Source organism: Corticium candelabrum, chromosome 9 (genome assembly GCF_963422355.1).
Source record: "Corticium candelabrum chromosome 9, ooCorCand1.1, whole genome shotgun sequence".
Classification (NCBI taxonomy): Eukaryota; Metazoa; Porifera; class Homoscleromorpha; order Homosclerophorida; family Plakinidae; genus Corticium; species Corticium candelabrum.
The window spans coordinates 6,877,852-6,885,713 of record NC_085093.1 but is presented as its reverse complement, the minus strand read 5'-3'; the positions used below and the strand labels follow the sequence as shown (position 1 = coordinate 6,885,713).

General features: G+C 43.3%; 2 long non-coding RNA genes across 3 annotated transcripts; both read right to left on the bottom strand.

The window, feature by feature from the left end:
• LOC134184611 (uncharacterized) lies at positions 1–3,009 on the bottom strand. Of its 2 annotated transcripts, XR_009970683.1 has the most exons (9): positions 2,549–3,009; positions 2,368–2,461; positions 2,232–2,312; positions 1,115–2,159; positions 993–1,057; positions 434–906; positions 308–374; positions 142–248; positions 1–81 (listed from the first exon to the last, which is right to left on the bottom strand). It is a non-coding gene; the product is annotated as an uncharacterized LOC134184611 (long non-coding RNA). The 2 variants fall into 2 exon arrangements; XR_009970682.1 differs by having other exon boundaries at positions 993–2,159.
• Positions 3,010–3,569: 560 nt separating this feature from the next.
• On the bottom strand, positions 3,570–6,740 carry LOC134184375 (uncharacterized). The gene is made up of 6 exons (XR_009970654.1): positions 6,647–6,740; positions 5,576–5,954; positions 4,842–5,155; positions 4,345–4,786; positions 4,028–4,279; positions 3,570–3,969 (listed from the first exon to the last, which is right to left on the bottom strand). It is a non-coding gene; the product is annotated as an uncharacterized LOC134184375 (long non-coding RNA).
• Positions 6,741–7,862: the final 1,122 nt, after the last annotated feature.

Sequence of the window (7,862 nt, the reverse complement as noted above, 5' to 3'; positions counted from 1 at the left end):
ACCAACAACTGACAAATTCAATAAAGCAAGATCCAATCTTCAGGAGTGTTTGTATGCTTCGTCAGATATGGCACAAACATACTGAAACAAAAAAATGGACAGCTACACTACTTAGAACACTGTAAACATCAAATGCGGTACTTTTTGTTGAAATCATAAAGCATGGTGATGTTTCCAAAGATGACATTTGTCTTGCCACGAAGACTGTTAGGCACTGAGTCACTTGTCAAATAGGCATTCACGTAGTTCTACAATAAAACTGTAACCTGAATTTCATGTTAAATATATGAAGCTGTATTCATTGTACCTGGCAGACAAACTCAAAGTCTTCCACAAAGTGTTCCTCTGTGTCGACGAGCTCTTGCATAAACATTCTGTAACACGACAGATACTATACAACTGGTGTTGTCGTAACAATAGAGCAATGTCTCACTTTCTTCATTTCGACATCACAGCTTGTGTTGCTAGCTCTCCTTACGTTGATGCAGAGTCTGGCTCGTCTACATCATCCAAAGCGTCCTCATACCCCTCATCTTCTACAACGGTCGTGTCTTTACTTACAGATGACAGTCGAGCAGCAGCTGCCATCTGTTGCCATGTAATAGACTGCAGTAAGAGTTCTTGCTCATCGGCAGCCCTTAGAGTAATGTCTGGCATAGTTGCATCTGTACTGACTGCTCTCGTCAATGTAGCTGCTCTTTCTCGTTTAGCTACTTCAGCAAGCTCTGTTGTAAGTGAGACTGACATTTCTGACGTGCTGTCATCTGATATCTCTTCCACTAATGTATCTTCTTCATCAGATTCTTCTTTACTGCCTGTGACATCAATAGTTTAGAGAGAACTCAACATCTGCAGTTCCAACTGATGAGGGCTGTGTTTCTCTTCTTTGCATTCTTTCTAGTAGCTCTATACGTGACGTAAGGGGAGATACACAGTATGTTATTGCAATAGTTGTAAAAATCTACCAAAATGCAAGGAAATCTTTTACTGACCTGAAACTTGGTCTGTAGTCTAGTCAGTCGATTATTGCCGTGATGAATGGTCAAACTTCATTTTTCTGTAACCACCGCGTCTTCTTGGCAACGAAAACGAAGAAATTCAAAATAAAACTGACCATTCTGCGTTGACAACTAGAATTTGGAGAATTTGTAGAAACGCAAAAGACTGATAAATAGTCAGTCGGATATCTTTCCAGACTACACACCAACGCTGGAAATGCAAAAGCACACGGCGAAAACGCCCCAAATCGTAGAAAAGGCGTCCTTTCTGACTTCTGTTTGTTTATACGGGGATTCTGCTTCGACAGTTGAATTCAACTACCGGAAATAAGCGCAAACGCCGATTTTCTTGCTTGTGCGGCGTTCCATCGTCACGAATTTGAGTTTAGAACAGTGGTTCTTAACCTTGTTGGAGGTACTGACCCCCACCAGTTTCATATGCGCATTCACCGAACCCTTCTTAATTGGAAAAATAAAATTCAAAACATAGTCATAGGTATATATTTTACTGGTGCACAAAATGAACCGTGCATCAACATCAGTGTTCAAAGAACAAAACCATTAAAACATGATTTTCACACAAAAACAAAAACATAATAATGAATATTTACTGCAAATCAGTGTGACTTCTGCTGTTGCCTTTCAGAGACCAGTTCAGAAATGCGCGGCTTCACCTTGGCAAGTGCCACTTTCATGTCACTCAAGACTAGAATTGCTCAACTTGGTATTGCAAATCATGCAGTTAGGACGCTGACTCCCATCACGTTCCGTTATACATGTGAATCCATATTATACATATTCGTCCGACCACTTTCTTTTTTTGCTCGACATAGTTAGTATGAAGGGATTAAAATATTAAGAAAGAAATCACACGACGTACCATCACGACAGTCACAATTCGACTACTGAGCGCGCCAAATTCCCTGCAGCACAGATAGGCCAAGCGATGTTGCGTGATCACCTGCAGCCAATGATGGCCAAGCGGGGCGTGTCATCACGAATCATATGAGTCGGGTGTGTGTCTTGACCTCCGCCGAACCCCTGAGACTGACTCACCGAACCCCTGAGACTGACTCACCGAACCCCTGAGACTGACTCACCGAACCCCTGAGACTGACTCACCGAACCCCTGGGGTTCGATCGAACCCAGGTTAAGAACCACTGGTATAGATGCACACGGGACAAAATTTATCCCAAAAATGCATACAACAGTGCAAAACGATAAACACTTACGCTGTGTTACATTCATGGCGTCTTATGCTCTGCCGAATGTCTTGCATAATACCAACTCTACAGTAGACTTTGACCACAGGCCTGTCAACATATTTATGCCTACTACATCACCAAAAACTTATCATGTTGACATTACTTTTTGAATCGAAGTTTAGCTCATAGAAGCCTTTTTGTACGTCTCCTCTAGAGAAGGTCTTGCCAATACTATAGGCAGCTAATCGAATTTCAGCCTAGAGAATGCACGATGTAGTCCACTTAGATCAATGTTTGTCAGTCATACATTACATAATTAGATAGCTAGATTCTTAATTACTTACCGTGTATTGCAACCGGCCTTTGTTGCCTTTCACCAGTTCTAGCGAATCATCCATTCTTGGCACGAACCGTCTAGTGACAGCTCAACCCCTATCAACCACAATTGTACACTGCGTAGACCCTCCCATGGGCGGAACCTTCAGTTCACACAGATCGACGGCTCCGTCAAACCTTTGGTCTCTAGCCTTGTGTAGTACTCTGTATACGGCTTACACACATTTGCATGTACCGAACGGCGGTGTTATTCTTAATTAATTAATTAATAAAGATGCATGTTCAAGAGCTCCTAGACTATAATGTCAAATGATGGAGTGTAATCACACAGTGCACGTGTCATTATGACCTAGCGATGTTGCGTAAATCAACGTATCAAAATAGGACGTAAATAGACGTAAAATACGAAGACACGTAAATCTTTCGTAATTTACAATCTTCGTAATTTACGTCGCAAAGAGCATGCGCAAAGCTACACTTCAGACGTAAACTACGACCCAGGATCGTAAATTACGAAAAAATTACGTGCCTTCGTATTTTACGTCGATTTAAGTGCTATTTACGTCGATTTAAGTGCTATTTACGTCGATTTAAGTGCTATTTACGTCGATTTACGAGCGTGCGGGCCAGTAGTGACTGCAGCCTGGGCATCAATTCGACGCTGAACCTCATCGTCCCAATCGGAGTCATTATCGCGCTGGTCAGGACCAGCAGCGACTCCGAACTCTTCCTCTTCATCCCTGTCAAAGTCCACGTACTCCAAATTGAGCATTTCACGATCGGCGACAGGCCTACGAACTCGCTTCGAAGCGCGACGACCCTCCATTATTCTCGTAGGTAAATGGTGCGAAAAAATTTCAAGACTGCAAGACAAGCTTTCCTGTGATTGGTCAAGCCTTGTGACGTATTTAGGACCCGTACATAGAAGGCAATTTCATATGTAGCCGAGGCAACAAACTCCCGTATATTCCAGATGAAGAGCGCATGCTCGTCTATGTAGCAGGCGCACACGAGGCTGGCTAGGCAGGCTTCTCGCCAGTCAGAAACGTCTTCCTAGGAGTTCACTAACACGATGAGCTCTTCGTCAACTGTTCAAATCGACGGCATAATGACGAAAATCGATAGCGAAGGTATCAGACCTACCGTGGAATGCGGCCACGCCTCACAACATGAAAATCAAAGGGCAACAGTAGGTGACTATTAATATCAACTATACAACCCATCTATGCAAAATCGCCACAGCTTCGATCTAAGATGTATGAATTGGTGGTAGCGGTCTCGAGGAAGTTGAAGAGGTAAACCATAGGCCAACAGAAAACCTTCCTCAAGACCGCATAGAAGCTGTTCATCTGGTCGAAGAGGTTGACACCTCCCATGAGCTTGTTGGAGTCTGGAATGACTGGAGGTGCTGGCACTTCCTTTGCTGCACCTGAAAGAGATCACGTCAACATGCAGCAGATCTACCTAACTAAACTGAAGTTCTATACCCCCGGTGGCCTTGCTCCTACGCTCCACGATGTTGCCACCATACGTGCCAGCGTGTATGGTGGTGAGCAAGACACAATCCACGCTATCTTTCCAGACTACATAGAGGCACTGTCCATCCCTGGTCCGCCTCCAGGAACCTCTATTCTGCCCGCAAACAATTTGCCCTTCAGCTGGGGTGGAAAACCACGTCCTAATCGACGTATTGTGCCAGCTGCGTATGTGTATGTCTCTCAGCTTTTCAAAAAGTTGTTCTAGAGCACAAACAACATTGGTGGAAATCTCCTTAATCAAACAAACAAACACAAGCAAACACTACTTGATGAATAATAGTTGTCAAGGTATAGATGGTAACCTTTGCCGAGAGACCTTGCAGGTGCGTCAGGGTTGCGGGGTTGCAGGAGCTCCATGACAACCCTGTAGGTCAAGCCTTCCTCGGTGGCGCATTTCTGAGAGCCAAGGTATACGTCAAAATCAACAACGTAGCCGGCTCCCAGGGGAAGTTTGGGTCCCATGATGTTGCTAGGACCCAGCGCCGGATCCAGAGGGGGTCAGAGGGTTGAAACCCCCTCTTTTCCAATGGGCGTGGTTCAACAATTTCATATAATTTCATTAGAAAAAAGAAAATTAGTAATGCTATAAATAACTGCTACCAGGTGAATCCCCTCTTTCAAAAATTCCTGGATCCGGCCCTGGAACCCATAGCTTTAACCCCCATTTGATGGGTGTCTTGGGCATGTGCTGTTTCATACCAGATGTACCTGTAAAAAATGCATTAGAACAAACAAACACAACAACCAAGTGCCAGCAGATTACCTTTAAACCGGAGCATTCGTTCGTCTATGCAAATGTTCTGCCCAGGATGGTATAGCCAGAGTTCGAAGGCGCCGCTCAGATTAGTCTTATAGATACAGTTAAGCATATTTCCTCCATGCAGCTCTCTAATGCAAATGCATCTAATACGATAACTCTAAGCAGCGCAGCTCTACACACAGCTGCACTATTGCAAGACAGTAAACAAACAAGCAAATGCATGCACGTAACAGCGTTCGTCCAGAGTTTCAACACACTGTACTGAAGACAGCAAAGAGATTGTCAGCGTCATGACAGTTAGCACAAATCTATTTCATCTACATCAATAGCAGCAAAAACTGAAATTACCGATTACGCCATCTCAACTTGAGTTGTTGTTTACGTGTCCATCCTAACTATGGTCTTGTTACCGGCAAAAATGCCATCTAGTGACGTGAGCTAAGTGGCACCATGTAAGACTCAAGTGATCCCAGTGTCTTCATCAAACAGGGCAAAAACTTTTAACTTACTAACTTAAAGGTTCTGCCACTTCTGATGTTGATTGTCAAGCAAGTACATGCAAGTTTGTCGTAGGACAGAGTTTGCCATGTTTTCTATATATATTTTTGTTACAAACCGACCGAACGATTAATTGTGCATACACGAAACAGCGTGAAACAACAAATCAAGTTGACGCAGCCTTACAATCTCTCAACATAATTCATTCATCAACAACATTCATGCGCATGCCTACGTACCATGGCCTTGTGTAGCAGATGCCACTAACGATTCTCCAAAAAGGTTTTCAGCCTGAAGCTTCCAGCCAAGGCAAAAAAACGCCTCGATCAGTTTGCGGTGAGTAGCTTTTTTTCTGTGATTGTTGTGCCATTCTTGCAACATGGTTCGTGCTTGAACATTTAAGTCTCCACTGCTACTTGCCACCATAGAAAGTCTCCCAATATCAAAATATTCTGCGTCCAAAATAGCCGCCAAATTTTTCCAATTAGCTGCTACCGTAGTATTCATTGCGACTTTTGCTATTTCTTCAGCCGTTATTTCTTCATCAGCCTTCTTTGCAACATTTGCTATTTCGTCAGTCATGATTTGTTTAGACGCCATTGACTATATTTCAAGAATCTGCCAAAATGTTTTAATTAATTATAACCTACGAGTAACTGAGAGACGCTCTGCTACTAGTCACAAAAATCTATATAATAATATTGTTATCATGTTGCTGTGTCTCAACATTTGCATAACGATTCGTCACGTGATCCAATAAGCTGATGAACTGTTGAACACGGTTCTAACTAGAGAACGAGTTAGACGCTCGGCTGTCGTATACTTTGCCTAGACAGCTCCTACTATAAACATATATACTCTCTGTAAATATCTAGTACAGCTTCAGCTTCCACTGGCAGAAAACTGATGTTAATTAATTAATTAAAATTTAAACGGAAGATACAACAGTACTAGCAAGTGTTCAATATCATATTGACACAAATTAGTAGTGCACTCACGTGACTGCTGTAAATTACAAAACTGTAAATTACCTCTGCGTGCGTATAACACCCAATGTGCGTTGTGAGTTTTGGGACAGCGTCTAGAGCTATAAATAGGCACTGCTTAGGACAATGCATGTAGCTACGTTCTGAAACCCTAGCTGAGCACCTCGCTGCTAGATAAATCTCTAGCAAAACGAACTAGCTAACATAGCTTTCAAACTCGATCTCTACTTGGCGCCACCAGAAGGACAGACCAAACCAGAAAGTCACATTCACTAGCTAGGCATAACCTTCCCTATAACGCTACTGCAAGCAGTTAAGGCTTACCTCGACAATTCAAACGGAGCAAACTCGCAGACAGCTGCGGTACGGTATAGCGTAGTCTGTTTAGCTAAGTGAGTCACCTAGAATACGGCTTAGCGCGCGCTAAGTAGGCACGCTAGCCTTTGATTTTCAACAGCTTTAATCGTATAGGTGCCTGAAAACTTGCCAAATAATTTTATTTGCTCCTGAGGACTTCAAAAACGGAAACCCCTTCAACTTAATAACTTCAAACATTTATGGAAATTTTAACATCTAGGCAATGATACCTTCAACAGGAAGGGGCGACTGGCAATGGCCGTGCGACCGATGCATTTCCGACGCCCCTGGTATTACACTGTGCTAGGCGAGCGAGGTTACTTCCCAATAATCTGGCAGGAGCACTAACGCGGGAACAGGGGAGCAAGTTTGAATAGTTGGCGCTGCGCATGCATCCTTTTGACCCAGAGACACTCCCACGCATACTACTAAGTATTCCAAACGTATACATTGCTAGTCAAGTAACGCAACACAACACCAACAAACAGTTAGAAAAATCAATCGATTTACTGCATACGTATCACTAGTCTAAATTAAAGAAAAAACTCTACAAAATGTTGAGTCATTGCTAATGCCATACAGACATCAAATTCTTCTGCGATAGAACCGAGCTGCTAGGCTCGTTTTTAATTAACTCAATCGCAACTAACCTAGTAAGTTAATTAAGTTTAACGATCTTGTGTGGCGGGTGCGTCATTAATCTTTGGAGGGTCCATGATCCATCTCTCCCTGACCGTACCTCTTGCAACGCAAAGAACATCAACGTAACTATAATTCGGAATACAACGGCATGGCGTAGGGTCGGAGAAATATAGCCTCCCCAATCTTCGTAGTCTAGCAAAAGCACCATGTTTACCTCAGGTCACCAAACAGTGAGGTGAATCTGTGTCCATCTGGCATCACACTGTCTCGCCAATAGCGAACGTTCATCTATTGAAGTAAAAAGAAAAATGGGCGTGGCCTTGCAGTGTGAGAGACAGCCCCTCCAAACTTGACTGTTGGAAACAAAGCTAGAGTTGCCAACAAATTTCAGATCTCACGGTCATCTTGTGGTATTATAACGTCTGCTTACCTATTGCCGCAACGGCATGCAGTCTTGAAGCATTTGTATTAGAACAGGTAGGCGCCATGATACATATTGCTGCAACCACTTAACCTCAAGCACCCAGTGGGCCACATCCGC